The sequence below is a fragment of the Larus michahellis genome, chromosome 17 (genome assembly GCF_964199755.1).
Source record: "Larus michahellis chromosome 17, bLarMic1.1, whole genome shotgun sequence".
NCBI classification, from domain to species: Eukaryota; Metazoa; Chordata; class Aves; order Charadriiformes; family Laridae; genus Larus; species Larus michahellis.
Window position 1 is genome coordinate 5543630 of NC_133912.1, and position 22507 is coordinate 5566136.

The window sequence follows — 22507 nt, forward strand, 5'->3', positions numbered from 1 at the left end:
TCCAAGTTAGCTATAATCAGGCTGTCTGTGCTCCTGACTTAGCAGCATTCTCAAAACTGCTCCCAGAGCGCTCATCCTCATCAGCAATATCCCATTTCCAAACCAAGCAAGGAACAACCCTTTCCAGAGTTGGCTTTTCAGTTGTACTCATCACTGGCTTAACATCAATTCCAGTTAAACGAGGGAAGTACAAAAGGACTAAGTTATGCCCATGCTGAGCGCTCTGAAAACCCTGATCACATCATTCTCTTCCAGCTATAAGCATAAATTGTCCTCATTAACCAGCCTTAGCCCAACTTCAACGTTTGCATCTTGCCCTATAACCCATCCAAAATCCAGCACTGTATTCTAATGCAGCTGTTATCCTTAAACTCAAATTCCAGCCCGTCTGGCCAGATGAGCCAAGAGGACTCAGACATCCTGAACTTGCTCTTTCTGACACCAGAGAAAGCGAGACTGACACAGCTGTGATTTCAATACCCATCAATGTGTCCACCCCTAATCAACCTGGAATATGACGGCTGGTTTCCAACCAAATTTCATGGGGATGCAGACCCACAAACCTATCAGTTCCTATGAGTTTCACGAAATTGCTGTCTAGTAGAGGAGAGAAAGATTCTTCACAGAGGGAAGGACTGCAAGTGTAGCTCAACTCCCGTTAGGCACCAAGGAGTCCACAAGAGAAAGACGTTACACATGCCCCAAATATAGGGAAAATCATCAGTTAGAGCTTAGTGAACTCTGCCATGAGGCACAAACTGTACGCCAGGCTGCCTTAACTCCCCAGCTTACAGGAACCACTTGGGTTTTCTCTCCCCACCCTCTGGGACTCACTTCAGCTCGGATTCTCTCCAAGCAGAGGAAGTTTTGAGCGGCTGTGATTCAGCACAACTCGTTTTGAACCAGTTTTGAGCCCAGCAGGCTTCCAACTATTCCAGCTGCCCAGTAGCCATCAGCCCAGCTGATTGTTGCTAACTGCTGTCAAATGGCAGCCTGGCAGCCACTGCATCTTCTCCCGCCCCCCCCCAAAAAAGCTATTAGTGCTAAACCCCGCATTGCTCCTTTCCAAAAGTAGCTTAGATACTGCTGGCGGAAGAGGTTCAAATACCCAGAGGAACAGACAATGCTGAGCATTTTGAAGGTGAAGGAAGGCAGTCACTCGTCAGACCTCCAGCCTGAGCTCTTCCCCCAGCCCCACGCGGAGCAGCTCTTCCTTCCTCTCTGTCTCTCAGCTTTGCCAGAATTCAAATCCCCAACATTAGGGGGCTGTTTTCTCTCTGCCACCCCCCTCAAATGCTGCTGCATAAACAACAAATCCTCAAAGAGTGCAGCGAGATGGTGACCCCAGTGTGCAGATCCTGTTATTAACAGAACAAGGACAGCCCGGTGTGTGCAAATAGACCCTTAAATTAAAGGCATAACCAACTTCCATCACCTCACAGTTGCATCCTGTTATACGAATAGTCCCTGCCCTGAAGACATGTTGCTTAGGAAGCTGTCTGCATCCACCACCGCGCTGTCTGCGCTCAAACAGCTATTCTACCAAAGCAGCATCTCTGCCAAGATGACACGCACGTCGGGAAGGCTATTTCACACCTGGATTTCAGCCACTGATCTGAACGTCGTCTGCGGGGGCCCACGGGGGTTCATGAGGGACTCTAATTTTGCCCGGTGACGCAAGTGTGCGTCGGCACCGGCGCCTGCAGAGCGCAGGAGATGCGATGTGGGAGGAGGGTGGTTTGATACTGGCACAGCAAGGCAGAAACGGTTAATGCTCAAACTTCTGCAGCAACACCAGCCAGGAGCCTGGCCAAGCGCGCAGCACAAACTCTTTCAGGAGCAGCTTTCGGGAGGAAATGCAGCAAAGAACGATCGGTGCAGAAAGCCTTTGACAGGTCAAGTTAAAAAAACAAACATTCTCAGCAATAAACTGTGCATAATTTCCTATTACTGAAGTGCTGGATTAACTCTGGCCCCCGAAGAGCCTCAGACCTACCACTCTACAGGACCTTGCCTGCCTGCACTGCCAGGGAGCTGCTCATCAAGGGCTGAACAAACGCAACGCCCCTTCAGACCAAGCTCCTCTTAAGTTGCAGCGCCTTCTCCCTCTCCCGTCGCAAGCAGGCAGGCTGCGTGACTCTGTTGTCACTCAAGCCTCCTAAATACAGAGCTCATTTTTCTAGGTAGTTGGTGTGGACAATTATCCCAACGGCTCCCACTTTGGACCCATTCCACCCATGAGCCATGCAAGTCCAATAGCTCCCCAAGGCCAGCTGCGATTGCTCAGGACAGGCTACCGAAAACAGAGACGGCTCATCTGCCTATTCTGCCTGGTGTAGCCCGTTAGATGTGTGTCTGTCCTCCTTTCTGCCCTGGCTCCTACCTGCACCTGAGCATCCCCCTTCTCCCATCCCCATAGCTACCAAGCATGCCTTTTTGCCAGTTATCTGCCAAACACCCACCATCACAGGCAGGAGAAATGAGTACTTGCCCTCTACTGCTATCAAATCCAGTCCCTGGGACTGGATCCGGCTGTTCTCCCCGTCACACTTATTTATCTAAGTTGGTTATGTTTTTCCCACTCCTTTGCTATGAACTTCCTTGGCCTTGTTTATCCTCAGAGCATCTCTGCAGAGGAGGGCAGTGCTATTATCTGATGTACAGGCTGGCACGGTCCTGCCCCCGTGCTGCCTGCAGCTTCCTGCAACACCATCAGGCCACCCTCCCGGAGAGGCGCGTATGGAGGTGGAGAGGGGCACCTAAAAATGGCACATCTGGGGAAGAGAATCTGTTGAAAACACTGAGCATTCAGAGCTTGAAGAGGCCACATTTCTGCCTAAAAGTGAGCAGGCTGGAGACAGAAGAGCATCCAAGTCCTGGGGAAAGAATGGCCGGTCTCCAGATACTTGAATTTATGTCAACCTGGAGACTAGACAAAGACCCATTAATTCCTGGGCTGTCCAAGCAAGAGTTGGATGAGTGACAACTTTAGCATTATGACTTCAATGGACCATCTCCCCGGGGTGCCAGGGAGAAGATGCTCTTTCTGGCTCCGCTGTCCGAAACGCCACGAGAGATCCAAATCAACCACAGCCCACCATCCTCACGTTAACGGCCAGGAGCCCCCTTCATCCTCCGTGCCTTGTGAAGGCTGATAAAGAAAGCTGCTTGGCAGCACTCAAGTCTCCGCTCTTCCTTCACCCGCCTCCTCGCAGCTCCCTGGCCTTCTCTTACGAGACTGACTGCCACTCATGCGGGAATCGGTCTCTGGGGAGGATGGGGGGCACAGGATTTTCAAATCCCTCTTTTTGAGCTGACAGCCGCCTTTCAGCCCAACAACAGCTCAAAACGCTTGTGAAGAGAGATATTTTTATGAGAGCTCACCCCCTCCAAATCTTTCCAAGCTCCTTTTCTTAGGCACTTTGAAATAATTAAAGTCTTCCATCAAATTATACTGAAGATCTCTGTGAAAAGCCTTTAATTTCCATTCGCTTAATGTAACTCCATCCACCAGATGAACTCTGTGGGGGGCTTTTTTGTTTGGGGTTTTTCTTTTCCCATCTCTTTTTTGATTTTTTTTTTCCCCTCCTAAAATATCATGCTGGGAAACTTTAATTTGATTTTAGCCTGACTAGAATTTTGGTCTGTGCCACATCCTGTCAGCCGATCACAGCTGCAGTGGTAATCTCAAGCTCTCTTTAACTTCGATGCATCGCATTTAATCAGCTCATGGTCGGCAGCAGCAATCTCTGCGCGTATGGTAGGCACCGAGTGAAGCCTCCAAGTTAGTAAGAAACCTAAAGAGCACCAGAGTCTCCCCAATCCATTGCTCCCTCCTACCGGCAGGCTGAAATACCAAACAGCGGTCCAGCAAGCATAGGCTTACAGCAGAGAAGTGAAGGTTTCACATTTTATCTAAACAGGGGAGATTGCCGAGTTGACCTTTAGCTCACAAAATAAACGGCAGGGATTTTCCACAGGGCAGAAATAGCTCTTGCCACCCCGGTGACTTTTTCAACTGATAAACTCCTTAATGAACAAGAAGTTTCCCAATAGAGAGCCAATATCCCCTTCCAAGTGACTATCAGCAGATGCTGGACAAATGGTGACACGACGCCACAGTCCAGAGCAAAACCGCAGGAGCTGCCGCAGTCAGAGGCAGCTCAGGATGCCACCCAGGAAGCGCAAACATGCAGAGGATTTCCTCGCCTGTGCCAAAGCCTCTAGCTGCAACTGAAGGAACCAAGCCTAAGAACAAACCCCCAAAAAAATAATAATCTGAATTCCCCCGTCGCTATTGCTGTAGCAGTTTAGCCACTTCAAAGCCTATTTGCCTTTACACAAATGAAGAGAGTCTGCTCCCCAAACTGTTCGGGCCATCTGTGTGCTGCATGTTAACATCTTGGGAGGGTGAGCTCACCGGCGCTCAACGCAGGGAGCCACGGAGCGCAAAGGAGGGATGCGGAACCCACTCCCTCCCACGCACCGCCGGCTCCGCGCTCCGGCAGCGGCAAGAGGCAGCCACCTACACAGCCCGGGCTCTCCGCAGCGGTGGCAGCCTGCCTGCGCAACCGAGAGACGCAACTCTTCCCCGGGGCGAGGAAGAAGCCGAGGGAGCAGAGCCAACACCTTCGAATTGCACCAGGCGACCGAGGGGAAGCCAAGGAAAAGAGAGGATCAGGAGGGGATGCTCCCGGAGGGGGCTCTGCCAGGATGGCAGCAACAGATCCTCTCCAATGAAGGTCTCCCAATTTTTTTTACTTTCTGCGGGGTCCTGCTTACACCGTTGCTTCCACTCCTCCCTGTTGGGTACCCGGCTGCCTCACGGCTCCTCACGTTCCCCGTGGCACTAGGGTAGAAGCACTGGCCTTATATAAAGGCGAGAAACTGAGGCTGAGCTCAAACCAAGCGAGATGCCCACAGCCAGCCAGCACAGTGCACAGCAGAGAGAGGACTGAGAGAACTGAACCCATCCTGGGGGATGAGAAAAATGCCCACAGTTAACACACGTGCTGAGCAAGGGTGGCACAGCATTAGCTGCGGCCAAAGAGGAGGGAGAGAGCCAGGTACACACTTGGCAGGTATCTGGGTTGGTGTGAAATGGCTTATCAGGATCCATGCAGGGGGAAAAAAAAAAAAAGACAAAAACTCACAAGCTGCAAGAAATAAGCTTACACAGTTAATAGTTGATAGCCACAGGGCAGGGAACAGAGAAAAGGCAGAGGGTCACAAAGCTGCTCAGTGCTCTAGGAAAGGAACTAGAGAGGGAGGAAGGAATACAGACGCATTTCAGGAGCAGCCACTGTGTTGGACTCTCTCACTGATGTAATTCAGCCCTTAAACTTGGTTTGACCATGCTAATTTGAGGATTATAACCCAGACTGCCCCAGAGCCAGAAACAAGAAAAGGGATGCCTGTGCGCCTGCAGTCACTTCCTAGCAAAGAACAGGACAAGACAGCGCCGCACGTAGAAATGTGACCCTACAGGGAGCACGGGGCCACGTCCCAAAACAGCCACAGGGCCTGCTCTTTTCCAGGGCTTTTTAGAAGGCTACAGAAGCTCTAAGGTCCCTAAAAAAAATGGCCTAAAAATTTGCAACACCTCTGCCCAGGCTTTGTGAGCCATTTACGAGAGTTGAAGCACTGGCATGTGGTATCCACAGCAGCTGCTCAGCAGAAGGAAGAAGATGATGATAAACTCGTGTTTGATTTTGTCACTGTAAGCACACAGCAGATGCTGGGAGAGAGGGTTCAAAGCGCCTTAGAGGGTCTCACTGAAGCTAGCAGACAAGCAAGGATGTATGCATGAACAAGAAGTGTAAGCTTGCTGACCTCCCAAAACAGCAGGGCTTGACTTAGTAATCAAAGCACCAGCAACGTCCAAGAGCTGGGAAAGGCAATGGTTCCTATGAGGCAAAGCATGACACTGTTTCAGGACTCCCGGGTTTCATCCCCAGTTCTACTGCTTGGCTAAACTACTTTATCTCTTAATGTATTAATTTTACCACCTGTACCTAGTGAGAATAATGTTGCAGCCCTCTTCAGTGAAGGGCTTTTGAGGTCTCAGGATGAAGAGTGTTCTGTAAGACTCATATATCATCATTAGCTCTGGCCAGGAATAACCCGGAGGCTGGAAACCTGGAGCAGCATTTTTCCAGCTGCATTTGGAATGTGTTTCCCTCCCTCCAACCTCAGTAAACCCACACTTGGATCCTCTGCCTAGTGGAAACTGGTCATTTATGAACTATAGCAGCACTCCAAACGAAACCCTTGAGGTGCCAGACAAAGATACCATGTCCCCAGATACTACGCTCCTGTCGTCCAAACCAAGATAAGCCCTGTTTCCGCACAGCAAATCAAAGTCAGGAGGGGAACCCGAAATAGAGCCCAGCCTGCACAATGCAGTGCTGTGCTCACTAAGAAGATGCTGCCATTAAGATTCCACAGCGTAAAGTTTTTAGCCAGTACTCACAGAAAAGACTAATATTCAGTAAAATGAGAAGATAACATCTTTTAACAACATCCTCATCTCCATCAAATTTCATAGGGCTTTCTGTCCTGTGGTGCAGTCAGCTCAAGCCATTCCTATTCACCTCCACAGCAGGAGAGGATGTATGGAAGTCACTCCAACACCAACAACGCCGATAGTTCATCGTAAACACAAACTAAATGGGTTAGGCGAGGCAACTTTCTTCTATAGAGACACGCTCTCTCACACTAAAGAAAAGCAGCCGCCAGTGATTTACCAGTTCAAGCGGTTCTAATAACTCTCCTGCTGATGGCACAGGACAAGCGACACGGCATTGGTATCGTCAGGTCGCTGTTCTGCCTCAGAGCATCGTCCAGAACAGTGCTGGGATGAAGGTAATTAACGATGTGGTAACTAATCTGTTTAGTCATCCGCTGTGTCCACAATTCATTTCTGTCATGTGTAAATAGAGTATCAAAGCTTGGCGGTAATGGCTGCTATCCCACAGCAGATTTGCTGGGGTTTAGAGAAGGCTACTTAGACTCCTCTCTAAACAGCCATGTCCAGATAAACCCGGTACTCGCCACCAGCAAGAGTCAGAAGGCGACAGATGCAAGGAGCCCTTCACAGCTCCACATACTGCTGCTCCTCACAATTAGCCATCCTCAGCACAATTATCAATCCCCACTTTGCAGATGGGAAAACTGAGACCCAAAAAGACAAAACAATTTGTCCAGAATGACAAAGGGAGCCCATGGTCAATAAGACATTGAACTGAAATCACTGCAGAACACTGCAAGCCCTGAAACATGCTATCCTCCCACTAAAACAAGAAAACGATGCTACAGGCAAGATTTCATGAAATGTAGCTAGCAAACTTCTTTCAGTTTTGGACCTCCCAGTATCTGGACTCTGCAGGAGTCCAGGAGGTCCAAGAGAAAAAAAAAAAAAAAAAAAATCAAAACATTGTCAGTGCATATGATTTGGGTCTGGCAGCACCTGATCCACCTGCCAACAAGGCAGGTTAGGGCAAGCACAAAGAGGATCTAGTCTCACCTGCGTACTCTAGATGCCCCATCAAAACGTGAGACAGATTTTTGCACGCTCACGGGGAAGTGGCACGAGTTTCATGCTTTCATTCCCATTTTTGGCTCTGTATGGGACCGGAAGGGACAAAATTAAAGCTCAACAGTCTGCGGGGGAATCCACTTCCCAGGAAATCCGCCACTAGAAGTAACAGATGCATCTCCAAGGGTTCCCAGCTCAGTTTGGTAGACCCAAGGGGCGGACATTCTTAGACTAACAGCCAGGAAAATTTTGGCAATGCCTCTAAAATTGCCTCATGGAGTTTTCAGGGTTCACCCATCAGCAATGTCTGACACAGCAACTGAGATTAAAACTGTGTGGGTGGGTACATGTTTGTGCCTGCTAGTGAGCCTGTAAAGATAACACACACAGCGTGATAGTTTGGTCTATTGAATTGGGACTCCAGAAATCCATTTTTAGCTCTGCAACTGCCCTGTTCCCTATCCTTAAATAACTGAATGTCTTTTCTTCCCACTGTTTCCTCCTCTATAAAACAGGAAGTACTCGCTACTAGGTCTTCTTGCCTTGGTACTGCATGGATCTATCCAAATGAGATTCAAAAACGTCTTTTCAGTTATGCCATATGCTTGCCTGGAAGTCCCAACACAGATTCAAAGGTTGCTTGTAAAGCCTTCTTACCAGCTACATGGAGAGAAGATGTCTTCAACTCTTTCTCAGAGTGCGCAGCAACATATGCACACACTGACAAGGTCAAACCTCCCTTTGTAAGGAGATTCGGGAGCTAGTGCCGAGAAGCACCACAGAAAAATGAAATATTGCTATTAGAAAAACCAAGTTTCTCATATATGCACACACAGAGAACTCAGCTTCAAGGTGGAAAACCTATTTGTTTGCAGAACACAAGCTTGCAGAAGCTTGATTCCACAAGATGCAAGGCACGCTGGCCCTGCTCCAGCAAAACATTTAGGCATGCGCTCCTCATGAGCGCTCACTTCTGGGCCTGGCCTCTAGGCTTGGACAACTCTTATTTCAAAAGGTGGGGGGCACCCAGGCATTTTCCTGGGTGGGAATCGCAGGGCTTGACCCCAAAATATGCCAAAACCACAACACCAGACTGACTTCAGCCTGCACAGGCCCCTGCAGCACACAGGCAAAAGACTTGAGAAGAGCCAAAAATGTCCTGAGAAGTAACTGGTCTCCTGGGACTAAATCGAGACGCTCTCTTCTTCCCTGTCCACCTCCATTTCTATCACCATTTTATTGTGAACATTTACGGTTTAATTTCTGCCTTCCCCCCACCTTTTTTCTTTTCCAACCCCACTAAAACCTGGCAGGTTTTAAAATCCCTCTGTATCTTGATGAGAGGAGGGCTGGAACGGCTCCTTTGGGGACAATGGATTAGATTCTCCTGCAGTGTGCCTACAGAGTCAAAACCAAATTCTTCCTTTTTATAGGAATTCATTCAAAGCCTATTGATCTGAGCCTTCGCCCTGGTCTTAACAGTTACCGAGTCTGAATTTTTTCGACCGGGGTTTCTAAAATGACACTCAGGTCTGTGCCCTTATCCGCTCAGTCCAGTGCCCTTTGCCTCCTCCATGCCTCAGTGCTGTTTCCCCACACGCTGTGCCCGACTCCATGACCAAAACCACGTAATGCTCCATCTCACAGAATGCCCCCCCACCTGATTTGTACCTTTGCTCCCCACCAACACCACTGCATTCAGCTTTTCAACAAGGAACAGAGTGCTCCTGGCGCAGGTGTGGTTCATCACAGACACTACTGTAGAACGTGGGCACGGCCAGGAGGATTATGGACGCTGAAATCACTCTCCGGGAGTCATTACAAGCCATTACTAACTGAACTTAGGGACTCCTTATTACCTGAGTTATTGTTCTGGAAGCAGCTCTCGCAGTCTGCTGAAGAGGCTGTACATGAGGACTCACGCTTATGGATTATGACAGTTTGGAGTTATGCTGCGCTACTGCATCAAGGTGCAGAAGGGAAACTTCTGTACGTGAATAGTTATAAGAGCAGTCACTTATGGCTCCTGCCTGACCATTCCAGCACACCCGAACTGCTGATGCAGCCATCAGGTCATCCCATCTGATCTCCTCAAGATCCTCGAGCAATGCCATCAGCAATCCTTACAGGCTTTTGAGAGCTGGCAACCAGGCCAATGCAACACAGACACTTCCAGAGCAGAGAAGGACGGGCTCTGATTGTGCCAGAGAAAAAGGGTCGAGAAATCTCTGACCATGAGCAGCTGAGCAATTCAGGACCTTACATCCCCTCCTTTAAAATGGTTTCCCTTACATTAATCATTAACTAATAATCATTATACAGGAAATGATCATTAACTTCAAGAATATAGATGGTACCCAAGCCTTGGCAGCTCCTGCACCACCTCCTGGAGTTTCCCGCACCATCTCCTTTTTCCAGCCCACTGTAACCCAGCCAGTTACCCCTCATCCAGGTTCCCAGATCCAGCAAGTTTTGCTCAGGCCAACACCAGATATGCTGCCCAAGCTGTGGAAGTACAACGCTCCCCTTCACGTGTCTCTCCCGCGCTCTGCAAGCCACAGATAAGCAAGGACACAGCTCCATGACCCCCAAAAAATTGGAATCTGAGCACAAGAGGAGAGGGAGGCAGACAGACAGATATGCAACAGTGAGCACAAGGCAGCAGTGAGATCACCAAGATGACTGGGAGAAGCAATAGCCCCAGATTTATGTCCAGGTTCGAATGTCTGCTGGAGCACAAGGTCAGGGGAACAACCCTGCCTGCCAGAGAAGAGGAGCAGTAAATCCTGCCTCCTACCACAGCTGGCCTGGAAATTACAGAAGAAGGATAAAATTGTGCTATTACACAATCTTGAAAGATGACATGTTTTTTCTTGGTACCATCACTCTAAATTTCAGATCTTCTATATGGGACTACTGAAATCTGTAACTGTATCTCTGCGGCTGCACTACTAATCGAAGATTAATTAGACCCAAGCAACGAAACTGTTTAAGACACAGCCAAGCCACAGTAGGTTAAGATCATATACACAGCCACAGGATACTGCTCCTAAGGTAGCGAGACAGAGCCAAGCAAATCAGGTAGAATGTGCCATCAAGAAGCTCGAGGGCCTTAATTTGAGCCTGGTATCATTTCAGACAAAACAGAGAGAAGGAGCTGGTTTCATGCACACACATGGCTTAATGGCTGATAAAAAGGGTTAGGGGGTAGCAATAACAGGAAAAAATGTCAAGTTCTGAAGAAAAAAGGCTTTTTGCATATTATAATATATAAAGCACATTTCCATTCTTCACCATTCAGAAAGTCCATAAATACTGAACTTGCAAAGTAGTAATTACTATGGGTTGATTCTCCCCCCCCGCTTCCTTCTGAAAAACACATCAGAATTGGGGTTCTTTATCACCAAACCAGTGGGAATAGCAGTGCCAGGTGCTATTAATAAGAGGCTGCCAACAGCCTGGAGGAACTCAGCCATTCTCACCAGGACTTTCTACCCATTCTCAGACTTTAATTTTCATTCATCAAAAAATAATTAAAAAAAAAAGGTTGCAAACACAGAGTGTATAGATACACACATGGTTCTCCTCCCTCCTTCCCCCCCCCCCTTCCCCTTTAATGACTTTGCCAAAGGAGAAAAATAATTCAGTTGTGGCCAAGAATGGCATTTTAAAGTGTTGGTTGTTTTATAGCTATTCATCGTACTTAATTATAGACGCGTTACAGCTTGCGTGATCTCCTTCCCTTCCTGGAGTGAGTTACATCATCAGCCACCACCACACGCTCCCACCTACGACAACCACACTACAGCATACGGCACGGATCTCGCTACAGAGTCATTTCCCAGAGCTCTTCACCATCAGCAGTCTGAGGGACGCAAATATGCAGATGCTCATCACCTTCCGTGCTCCTCGGGAAGCCCACGAGACCACGGGAAGAGGTAGACACCACACCTAACTCACAGAGAGGGGCCAAAGTGATCCGCGCGAGTTGTGAGACTCTGCTCCCTGGGCTAGCCAGAAGGGCTAAGAGACTTCAGACACAGCTTCAGCTGCCAACTGGTGCTAATGTTTTGATCCATCACGTGGTTGTGGACGCACTGACTTCTCTTGCAGCGTCTGATACTCAAACCCTTCGACACCAATGTCCTGCCTTCCCACCTGAAGGGCTTAGGAAGCTTTCTCAGGTGGCAGCTCCCCTGACCCTGCAGATCTATGAGAAGTTCAGCGGATGCCACACTTCCATGTGAGCGCATCTAGGCACTGAACTAGACATATACTTCATTACCAAAAAAAATCACCCACCTTTCCACCATAAACAACCCCAGACAAAACCACAAGCACAGCAAACGCCTCCAATGTCGCTACAAAAAAAATCCCACTAAAAGCAACAATCCCCCAAACACATATTACCATATGAAGTAACATGAATACCAATATAGCTGGCATTCTTAATTGCCTTCTCGTTTCTGAGCATGCTTGTTGTGCCTAAGGTTTGTTTCACAAACAAGAGACTTATTCTGGTTTAGAAAAGGAAAGCAGATGTAGCACAAAAGATGCAGGACTCCAGGCATTGCAACTTTCCCTTAAAATTACAAGCCCATTCAAAAATCAGCAACAAAACCCACGAAAGTCGGCAACTTTTGAACTCTCTTAGAATGCAAAGTTGCAAAATGAGCAGGAAATGGCTGCTCACCCACAGCTCAGCTGAAACCTCCGCCAAGGCCGCAGGCGGGCTGTAAGTCGGGTGCTCAGTGCCAGCCACGCTGCCGCTGGGCATTCCTGCGCCAAAACAGGCTACCTGGCCTGCGGTCGCTGCCGCAGAGAAAGCCCTGCCCTGTCTAAAGCCCTCCTGGAAGCGAAGGGGGTTTGAAATCGGCGCAGGGCAGAAGGCGGGACAGTCAGCCAGCAAGGCTGGGCCAAATTCCCTCAGCCACAGCAGCGGAGACATGCCTCCAAGGGCAGATGGACATGCAGAAGGAGGCACGTGCACGGGTGCTCCAGAAGTCACGGGTCACAGCAGCCCGGTTAAGACAGCAGTTGTCGTGCCAGTACCAACAGGGGACAGAGGAGACGGATCTCTGCTTGTCACACGGATGCACTGGGTGCATGCCTTACAGATTAATCACAAGCTGCAGCCTCCAGCCACGCCAGAGACTTTGCAGGAGCAATTTATCACAATAATTAAAAAAAGCATTACAAAGATTCTGGAGATAGCCATCGGTCAAGGAGCAGAGGAGGGGAAAAAGCGTTCCCTGGACTCTAACAGGTTACCTTTTGTTAGCCTTGTCTCCAATAACAGATCATTTCCACCAACATCAAGAGGAGACAGTTTCAGGAACCTGTCACATCACTGGCCTTTCACATCATCCTCTTTGCTTTTCTTTCCTCTTCCTGCCTCGCTCACATCTCCATTCACTTTGTGCATTTTGTTTCAGCTATCCAATCAAAAGGGGAAGGAAAAAAAGGATTAAGGCATAAAAGTTTATTGATTGATTTAAAATTATGCTTTGAAACAAAACCCTCTGGATTGGAAAGCTTGTATTTCAATGTGAAAAGGGATGGTGGAACACAGGAAACACACCGCGAAATAAACAATCTCGTCTCAGAGCACATATTTTGTCTTCATTACGCCCCTGAGAAGGTGTTAATATACAACGTACAAAGTATTAATCACCCCTCTAACTTCCAAATGCGAAATGCATCATTAACATTCATGTTGTTTTCAATTAGTTTCCTGTATGGAAAGGAGGGGAACAAAGACAGGTTCCCTCACTAAATTTTGTTTCATTTGCAAACCATGGGGATCATAAAAAGCTGCCTGGGTGAAACTCCTGCACTCCTGACCATACACAAGGGCCTGCTGACAGCAAGATGCGGAAAGGCTTTTAATTGATGCGGCTATTAGAAAAAGCCAATGCTATGGATAATGCTTTCAGGCAACGAGGTAATTTAGAAGTCTAAGTTCCATTTTCAGGAGCGATTCAAGTACTTTGGGACAGATTTTCAAAAGACATCAGCCACTGAAAGAGGCAAATGAGCACCTAGTGGGATTTTTAAGAGCCCCTAAACTAATAAGGCCCCTGACTCCTATTGATGCTTTCATTTAAAAAGAAGGGCTTTGAAGTATTTTTGATCAACATCTTAGAAGTTCTCCAGTACAGATACAAGCTCCCCTCTATAGAAAATCTGTTTGTTTATCATTAGTGAAACACTCCTCTTTCACAGACTCTTTTGCCAACGGACCCAAGGATCAAAGTCACCCCTTTAGGGTGTTGTGTCCTTGGTGACTACCTGTCCCTAAAGGCAGCTAAATGCCTGTCCACTGGGAGATGTTATCACTTAAACTTGAAAGGATTTAGTTTCTGGGTGCTGACCACTTCTGAAAGGAGACGTGCACTCTCGAGAACTAGAAGGGCAACACCATCAATAGGCTAGCTCTAAAATTTTCCATCCAGCCAAACTCTCCTGCATTTCTTGGCCATTCTTTCAGGAACTTGGCTTCAATGACAAAGCTGAAACAGTTCAAAAGAGCTTGATGAAAAAAAAAAAAAAAAAAAAAAAAAAAAAAAATCGGTGAACACTGGACTCTTTTGCTAAACCGGCTCCCACTTACAGATCAGCAAGGACCCCTGTGGTTGTCCAGGCCCCCTTCCAAAACAGCCAGCCATGGGCCTTCTTGAGCTCATTCCAATTTCAGCTAAAGCACATCCTTCAGGAAAAGCATCCAATCGCAATGTAAAGTTGCCATTCATGGACAATTGACCACAAGCCTTAGGGGAGATATTACAGTTTCTAATTACTCTCACTGTTCAAAAACGTCTGTCTTATTTCTAGGCAGAGTTTCTTAAGCTCCAAGTTACTTGCAAATGGCTCTTACTGTACTTTCTTGGACAAAAAAATGGAGTCACCTTGCCAGCAGGAAGGAAAAGTAGGATTTTGTAAAGAGAAAGTCAGACACCCTGGGCCCAGGAGGATGACTCACATCTGAGATATCACCTCCAGAGGGAACACAGTCCAATCCCTCTACATTGACTTAAGCAGGAGATGAGATGCCTCAGCGAAGGTAAGTGAGATGGATCCGGGGTGAGGTATGTGTACGAGAGTTGAGCTCTCCCCAGAAAAATCTAACCCCTAGCCAACACAGACACACCACCACTCAGCCTCCACACAGCCCAGCTGTTAAGGCAGTCCGGTAGAAAATCCTTGGCTTAACATGGGAATTTAAAAGGATGCACCCAAGATCCGACAACTGAAATAGGATTGAGCCTGCGTTCCAATTACGAAGATGCAGCACTGGCTCTGCCGCCTCCCAGGCTGCCGTCCCTACCTGCAGAGGCAGAGTCACTGCGTACTGGTGACTCGATACAGAAGGCAACTGCATTCAGCTGTTGCTCCCCAATGCGACAAGCAATAATCAAAAAACTCCCACACAGATCAAGGCAAAGATAAATACTGAGCCCTTCCTAATTAACAGGAGTTATGTGCATCTTCCTTTAACTGTGGCAACAAATTCCACTTAATCTCCCTCATTATATCACGTGAGCTGTTAAACAAAATAGCCTTTTGTTTAAAAGTGACACTGCCGGTGACAGAGCTGCCTGCCTCAGTCTAACACTCAGCACAAAACCATATCTCCCCCATTGCCTACTAGCCATGATCCTCTATAGATGGTTATTGTACAGCAGCCCATGGGGGATAAGCCAAGCCAAAAAGTTCTCACGTTCTGGAAACCTGAAACCGCCCAGTGGAACAGGTTGCTATGGTTGCCAAGATTTAATCCAAATTGATACAGGTAAAAAAAAAAAAGAAAAACGTAGTGATTAAAAATAAATAAATAGACAAATCTGGGCCTTGTGCCATGAAAAATGTGAAGTTGTCCTTGACTCCAGTATCAAATGAGGCATGAAATGTATCAAAATGTGATATAGAATATAAGGTTGTATTTAATATTTTACAACACTGGAAATCTTGCTACAAAAGAGTTAGATAATAAATCAAGCTGAGAAGGGCCAGTTCTCCCCATCTCTCCCCTCTCTTTACTTCTAATTGTTCTTAGAAGTTTGAGCAGCTGAATCATTTACTGGAGAAAAGAAAGCTGAACATCACTCACAAGAAAACTGGAGGTGCTTCATTTGTCCATCAAGAGCAATAAATTCTCATTAATCATCTATTCTGCTTGAAAGTCACTGTTAATTTCTGAAGATGTCTATCCTCCGCAGCTATTCCCCACAAACCTTCAGAAAGGGCATAAAGACTTGAGGCAAACCTCTACATAAAGGAGATCCCTGCCATCAGTTAATTTAACCAATTGTGTTAATTGCGTACCCAGGCTACCAGTTATCAGTTTATCACTTGTTATTTGTACGGAAAGATTGGTCACTCTGCTCTCCCATACTGATTTTGTGCCCTGATTTTTACTCCTTCATTGGATGCTGTCTGGGTTTCATCTAGGACAGAGTTAATTTCCTTCCTAGTAGCTGCTGCATTTTGGATTTAGTATGAGAATAATGTTGATAACACAAATTGTTTTAGTTGTTGCTAAGTAATGCTTATATTAAGTCAAGGACTTCTTCAGCTTCCCATAGAAGCTGACAGGGAGCACAGGCAGGACAAGCTGGCCAAAGGAATATTCCATACCATAGATGTCATGCTCGATATATAAATGGGGACCGGATGGGGGACAGGAATCCGCGATGCTGCTCGGGACAGGCTGGCCAATCGATCATCGGGTGCTGAGCAATTGTACTGCATCATAATTTTGTATATTCTTTTACCCTTATTATTTTCTCTTCCATTACTGTTTTATTAAACTGTCTTTATCTCAATCCATGACTGTTTCTTCCCTTTTCCTCCCTCTTCTCCCTATCCTAACTAGGGAGTGAGTGAACGGCTGTGTGGTCCTAGTTGCCGGCTGGGGTTAAACCACGACAGATGCTAAAAATCAAAGCTGGAGAACGCCAGCACCATCCCACCAGCTTTAGAGCCAAGGGAATTCATCTGGCAAACCACAGGTTCTGCAGATGGGAGCTCGTCTGTATGGCTCCTAGGCGAGAGATGAAATACGTATTTCACTCCTCTTCCTTCTTATTGCCCAGACACACATACACTTTTCATTACTGCTTTTGTTTAAGCACACTCCTGAAAATGACTAACACTGAAAAGGTAAACTGATTTTAGGAACATTGCGTCTGCAGTAGAGAAATGGATCATTTTTTAATACACTGCATGCCATTTAACTAACCCTCTGGTAACTGCGGATACAGTACTCGCCAAACACAACAACCGACGCATTTAAATCCCATCCACCGGTCATGGTTAACTAGCAGTTTTAATTTAAGTACCACGCTTACACACGCTGCGTGCCATGTCCTGGTTGTCACCTGGTTAATGGACATGTTCATTCACACACTCACAGAAGAAACCAACTCCCAGAGGGGAAAAAACACTCCCTCCTCCTCTCAGAGTCCAGAAGCGGTGTCACTGACTCCACCAGGGTCACATCAAAGGTACGTCTTCCAAATTGTTCTTTGCCCACCTATATTTCTAACCTGCTTTCCCGTGGAAACACGCTCCCCTGAGCGTCTGTCTATCAGCCTCCCACAGCCATAAATGAACCCACCAGCCACCTGCAGCCACATGTGACAGAGCCAGCTCCCTCAAATACCTAAAGTTTCGCAAATATAGAGGACAGTCTCTCAGCACCCTCACGGACAGGCAGGATGCAATGCAAGCTTGCTTCTTATTAGAGAATTTACACACAATACAGCTTTTCTGAAGCTTTTTCCGTGGCCAAGACATTCATTCAAAGCTCGCACTTATTTAGTTATCAAAGAACCCAACCATGAGAAAGAAATCCATAGGAAACCAGGCTTCATTACTTCCACTGCTGATGATACTACCTCGAAGACCAGGAGAAAAAAACATTGGTTCTTGAAGTGATGGAGCTTCCAACACTTACCTTGAAATTTATTGCCCAGAGTAATTGAATTGCTGGATTGAAAACTAACACCTGGCTCAAGGCTTAAAGAAGTTCAGCAGAGACAGAGAGAAGCTTTGTTCAAATGGCCACCACTGCAGGCCAACAACCCCACCCCCTGCGTGCCTTTGCCACGGGGGAGCAGCCCAAGCCATCCCTCCCCGCAGGAGACACCCTGCGGCTCAAACTGCTCATCAGCTGCTGGGGAAGACACAGAACTGCTCGTTTCAGGTTGCATAAGATGCTTTGTTCCAACTTCAATATTTATAACCTTAATAAAAAGATGAAACACATTTCAAAACAAAATTATTTCCTAATGGAAAACATTCAAAGCTTGTTTTTTTACAAGATGCCAAACTAGCATATTTAGTCTTTTTTAGAATTCTAGCTTTAGCCTTCCATTTTTCTAAGCAATTGTTTTGTGATGTATTTACTGAAAACTTCTGACAAGAAGTTGCTCTGTTCACCAGATATCAAGGAGCACTTGTAGAGCCCCTCTGTACTGTAATCCCCAAACCAGAACACCAAAGTGGTTTACAGAGTTAATTCCCACCATAAGCAATGGCAATTAGGTATGGAGGTGTCTGGGCTTATTTCCATTCGCTTCCTTCCCCAGGAACAAACCTTGAGCAGCACGGGGGGAAGCTGAGACCTGAGGCGAGCCCCTCCGCCGCCGCGCAGGTTCTGGTGCCTTCGCCGTGACTCACCTTCCTCCCCTCCCACAGCGGCTCTTCAGCGGAACGGCTGCACCTCCCCTTGCCTGCCACCCACCACAGCCCGCGACAGCTGCCTTTCAGCAACTCTTTTAAACCTCCCTGCAATTTCCTGATCTCAGAAGCACCTCTGTAAACCTAAACCCAGCTTCAGGCATAGGTAGGTTTGACGTCTGCTTGCTCTTCCTTAAAGCTCTGCCCCGCATCCCTTCTGGCAGCAACAAGCCCAGCGTCACTCATTCTTACAGAATCACAGAATGGTCAGGGTTGGAAGGGCCCTCTGGAGCCCATCCCGTCCAGCCCCCGGCCAGAGCAGGGTCACCCAGAGCAGGTGGCACAGGAACGCGGCCAGGCGGGGTTGGAATGTCTCCAGAGACGGAGACTCCCCCACCTCTCTGGGCAGCCTGTGCCAGGGCTCTGCCACCCTCACAGCAAAGTTGTTCCTCCTCATGTTTAGGTGGAACTTCCTATGCTCAAGTTTGTGCCTGTTACCCCTTGTCCTGTCCCCGGGCACCACTGAAAAGAGCCTGGCCCCATCCTCCTGACACCCACCCTTGAAGTATTTATAAGCGTTGATAAGGTCCCCCCTCAGCCGTCTTTTTTCCAGACTAAAGAGACCCAAATCCCTCAGCCTTTCTTCATAAGAGAGGTGTTCCAGCCCCCTCGGCATCTTGGTAGCAGCTGTACCCTCTCCAGCAGTTCCCTGTCCTTCTTCCCCCATGGCTGGACACAGCTACTGCAACAACCACCGCCTTTTTCGCTTAAATTACACAGGAAAGCCACTGTGCAAGCAAGCTGTAATTTGCAGAGGTAGAGAGAACTCTTTGCTGTCTGGCTTTACAGCAGACCCATTCGGCTGTCGGCAATCTCGCAATGTGATCTTCGCAAGTACCTGTTTGTCACAGATTTTTCCTCTCTAAGGAACAGCATCCTCTCCCCAGAGACCCAAAAGATCCCACATATCAGCTCTACTACTGCTTCTAATCCAGCACTCATGCAGCTCTTGCTGGAATAAACACAACCCCCCTTTCCTCAAATGCAAAGTGCCATCTGACATCTTTATTTCATTCTCTTTTCTTCCTTCCCATCTCCAGAAAACATTTCCACTCGACATTCTCTGCCTCAGCAACTCTAAGTAAAACATATGAAACAGTGTCTTTATTCATTTCTCCAAGAAGTAATTAGAAGCAAGAACAGGAGTCAAGAATGTCGACGTTATCCTTCCTAAAGGAAAGCAGATTTCTAATTAGTGAAGGAAGCACCTTCTGTGGGATTCTTTCTCCAAACAGCTGTTGCTGAGGGATCATCTGTCTTTCTTCTTTCCCCCTTTTGCAGTAAAAAGTTCATTTATTTTAACATATATAACTGCTGCAGTACCCAATTAAGGCAGACATAGCAAGATTAGAATCAAGGGACGCTGTAGCAGAATAGAGACGACTCGATGAACCCTAAACCACTGCAGGTAGAAGGCAGCTGGCACCCTAATCCCTGCAAGCCACCGCAGAAAGCCGAACGGCAGTTTCTGCCTCTCCCCATGGCACACAGGGCTGCTGGTGCTACCAGCCCATTTCTATAGCCGGCCCTCAACCTCACACGTGCCACTTAAACCATCCTGGTTTCCCTGTGCCCCACTAAATGAATACAAGAGATGGGAGACCGGTGCAAGGACTGGCTCAGCTCACAAGAAACTGAAGGACAAAAGTACTCACAATGTCGTGGTGGCAAGGGACTTTTGTCACCCATTACTGCACAAATGCCTGTACTGGCATTAATCATACACGTTAAAATGCAAAAATCCTCATACAACAATGACATCCAAAAAACCCCAAGCCATCAGAGCCATGCTGTACAGAGCACAGCCAGGACAGGTGGGCACTCTGGCCACCCTCTGCCGTGCCCCAAGGCCCTGACCACGCTGTTGCTTGCTGAAGGTGTTTTATGAAAGCACTCAAATGAAAAAGATTCTCAAATACCAGATACAGGAAGATGACATTTTTCCAGCCATCTTTTTTAAGGGCTCAGCCTAAAAGCTGCAGGCAGGCACGTGAAGCGCGTGGCTGACTGTCCCTCCTCTGGCCCTCTGAGAGAGGGCAGACAACTTCCATCCAAAGCAGCAAGCATTCCACTTCGTTTCTACTGGTATCGTTTCCTTTCCTCCCTTCTAGGACATGACAAAGTTGATTGTTTTTAACCCATGCAAAAATCAAAGCTGTGGCATTACTTCACGCACACACAAGCTTGTCACATCAAAAAAGACATTTTCCATTACGGAACGTTTTTCACAAGATACCTCTTTCTTATCAATTGTATTTGTTTTTCTTCATTATCATTTTAACCTGGGAAAGTCTGACAAGTTCTTGTGAAGGGGGGCTCTGTGGAAATGTAAATCACCCCCTGCAAAGCTGCAGTGGCAAGGGCACCTTTTGTGCTTCATGCTGAAAGGGACTCTCAAGCAAAACCCAACCCGAGTAAGCTGGAACACGCGTGCTTCTGTGATGAGCACATTACTGCACAATTACAGATGAAGATTAGTTCAATGGACAACTCCTCCATACGACTATTTATGTCCAAGGATAATAATGACACAAAAACTAATGGGGCTAAGCAAGTTCTGAATTAATTTAGGCTGGCATTCCAAAGGCGTTCCCATCCATTAGAGCAGCAACGATCTAGAATAGCCTTCCCAAAAACTAACACGGGGAAAAAAAACAACAGTAGCTTTGAGATGGCGCTTGCTAAGTTTTACCGAGGCAGGTACGGGTGATTGCGGGGACTGTGTGTCTCATAAGGTCCCCGTCCGGGCTTACATCCAATATTCCTTCAACACATCACACAGGGAGAACAGAGCAACGCGTACATATGTGCCACACACACAGTGTTTGCAGCCAAGCCCTCTACTTCTTCAAGATGAAGGTGGCTGTGGCATACACAGACATATTGTGCACCTAAGATACCATATAAACAAACACACCTACAAAGGCATTTTCACACTGAACTGGTTTCTCTCCAATCTGTATGCCACAGCTTCCTAAAGAAGGCCTACAGGACCGGAACAAACAGCTCATCATCAAGTGTTCAAATTTAAACGATCGCTTAATAAGTCAGTCAAATTCAAGCTGCTTCACTGCTATCTGGACAAACCACTCACTCCCCCGCTCCTGGTGAGGCTCAGCTCCCTTCCTGGACTGCATTTCCTTGCCTGGGAAGGCAGGTAAGGGAGCTTCCAAGCGTGAAACCAAGGAGAAACACAGCACCCTAAAGGACGTGTGCTACTGCCAATGCAATGCAGGCCTGCCAAAACAAGCCCCCCTTTGCCAACCCAAAGCTAGAGATTCAGGCAGGCACACAGCTAAGAGAGGGCTCATATCTGACTGCTGGAAAAGGTTACGCAAACCGTATTCAGTGGATGACCTCAGAAAGTCCATATGTGCCTAAAGGCATCCAAGCTCCATCACACACATGTTCCTGTTTGCAGAGAAAGGCTCATGTGTCCGCTTGGAGGAGGGGAGAAAAGAAAAAAAGAAAATCTATCAGAGTAAATGCAGTCAGAAGTAATTCCCAAGCACTCAGTTACACATGAGCTAGTACAGACACACAAATAAAAAGATGAGATCTGTATCAGCGCTCTGGGACTGGAGCATCACGGGTACCACCTAGAACCTGATAAAGCCAAACAAGGGGGAGGGCGGAGAAAGCCACAAAACAAGAGGACCTAAGCGCCAAAGGCAGAGCAGACAAAGACGAGTGCATCAGAGATGCTCCTCCTCTGCACAGACATACACGTGCCACAGATACGTCCTGCCGTAGCCTCAGAGAAACACCGACACTCTGCAATCACGCAGTAACACTGGCAGAAAGGGTCAAGAGACAGGTGCAGCTACAAATTTTCCAATAGCTGAAATGGTGTTTGATCAAGGGAATGTCTTGGAAATCACTGGTGCATTGCTGGGAGAGAGCAGAGAAGCAGACATTTCAAAAGTAATTTTTCACTCGCATCACACATCTCCTGCAAGAAGCCAGCATCTGGCCTCCCTCCTTCTCTGTCTTCACAGGCTGCCTGGACTCCAGTCCTTGTTATTCAGCATGTTTACATCAGGTTTCCCGAGCACTTCAGTTCATATTATACCATCTCAATCCAGTGTTATAAACAGTCCATCATAAACATCGGCTTGATTACAGCGACTGCTGCCTATAATAAATATGTATAATGTATACGTAGGAAGCAAAAGACACCTCTATATTTTTGGTTTTGTAAAGACAAATAGCCTCAATTGTTTAATC

At 47.3% G+C, this 22507-nt stretch overlaps 1 protein-coding gene across 9 annotated transcripts in view; it reads right to left on the reverse strand.

Annotated features, from left to right (window-relative positions):
- The window catches only part of GRIK4 (glutamate ionotropic receptor kainate type subunit 4), a 205180-nt gene that overhangs the window by 145869 nt on the left and 36804 nt on the right, over positions 1–22507 (reverse strand). Inside the window, exon 1 of one of the 9 annotated variants that reach the window (XM_074561105.1) lies at positions 18138–18201. The exons of the other annotated variants lie outside the window; for them this stretch is intronic. The gene's annotated coding sequence lies outside the window, so the exon portion shown is untranslated. Of the gene's footprint in view, positions 1–18137; positions 18202–22507 lie in introns of those variants that run through there. 9 annotated transcript variants of the gene reach the window in all.